Here is a 1,565-nt window from a genome sequence, read left to right on the forward strand (position 1 = left end):
CATCCGCAAACTTGCTTATGTCACTGCTGATCCTAGTACCCAAATCGTTTATGTAGTTTATGAACAAGAGTGGGCCCAGTACTGACCCCTGGGGAACCTCACTAGTTACACAGCCCCACTCAGATTTAACACCATCTACGCTGACCCTGTGTTCTATCGGTGAACCATGATTTTATCCAATTTAAAACTTTCCCCTCGATACCATGAGCCTTAACTTTTCTCAGAAGCCTCTGGTGCGGTACTCTGTCAAATGCTTTGCTAAAGTCTAAGTAAATAACATTGTAATTTTCGTCCTTATCTACTACATCATAGATTTCCCTAAAAAACGTCAGCAGATTTGTTAGATGAGATTTTCCCTTTGTAAATCCGTGTTTAGAGTCGTAGATTGTTTGTTTTTCTCTAAATACGATCAGATGCTATTTGCTATAATTGATTTAAGAAATTTCCCTTTATTGACGTCAAACTAATCGGCCGGTAATTCGACGCTGATGCTCTGTCTCCCTTTTTGAATATGGGTACTACATTTGCCTGTTTCCACAAGTCTGGCACAACTCCTGTGTCTAATGATTTTGTAAATATATTTACGAGGGGTCCGCTAATCTGTTCCTTACACTCTTTCAAAACTCGAGGAAAAATTTCATCCTGCCCTGGAGATTTTGTTTTGTTTAATTTATTTATCTTCCTAAGAACATCCTCTTTCCTGATAGTGATATCCTTTAATTTCTCTTCTTCATTTCCCCTAAATATCAGTTTCACCTCTGGCGTTTCCTCGTGAATTTCTTCTGTGAAAACTGATAAGAAGTAGCTGTTTAATGCTTTGCTTATTTCCTCACTATAATTCGATGAATTCCCTTCTCTCTGACTTAAAAGGCCCACTCTGTCCTTGACCTTTGTCCTATATACCTGGAAAAATCCCTTGGGATTCGCCTTGGATTCTCTTGATTTCCTGATTTCGTAGTCCCTCTTTGTCTTCCGTACAGTTTTCTTAACATTCCTAGATAGTTCATTATTCCTATTTCTGAGCTGCTCCTCCCCTCCCTTTAATTTATTATAAATTCCTTTCTTTATTAACATGTCATGTTTAAATTTTATGGTCATCCACCTTGACTCATTCTTATTTGAACCTAATTTTTCTGTATGGCACATTTTTTTCCCGTGTTTTACATAGTATACGAGTGAATTTAGTATAGCTGACCTTCGCCTCACTGACAGCACACATACAGTTTATCATAATAATGGGATGTGGTAACAGGATTTAGCACCAAATTCCACTAGATATCAGTGATAGTAGACTCAGTGGTTGACGGTTCACAACAAGCAGAGCTCATCCCTCTGGTGTTTGATCTAGCAACCAGAGCAGCACCTGAGCTTAACGACCAAAATTACCAAAAACGATTGAAATAATGTGATAGTTTAGGGAAAGTAACTCCCACTCACAGGGGACCATCAAGAGGAAATTAGCTAAGTGCACGGGGACCATTCAACACACGGCGGCCCATTAGACTTAGAGAGTGAGGCAGTAAGAGGATGAGCGGCTCTCTCATGAGAGCTCAGGGCGCACCACT

This window comes from Homarus americanus, unplaced genomic scaffold, assembly GCF_018991925.1.
Source record: "Homarus americanus isolate GMGI-L3 unplaced genomic scaffold, GMGI_Hamer_2.0 scaffold824, whole genome shotgun sequence".
Classification (NCBI taxonomy): Eukaryota; Metazoa; Arthropoda; class Malacostraca; order Decapoda; family Nephropidae; genus Homarus; species Homarus americanus.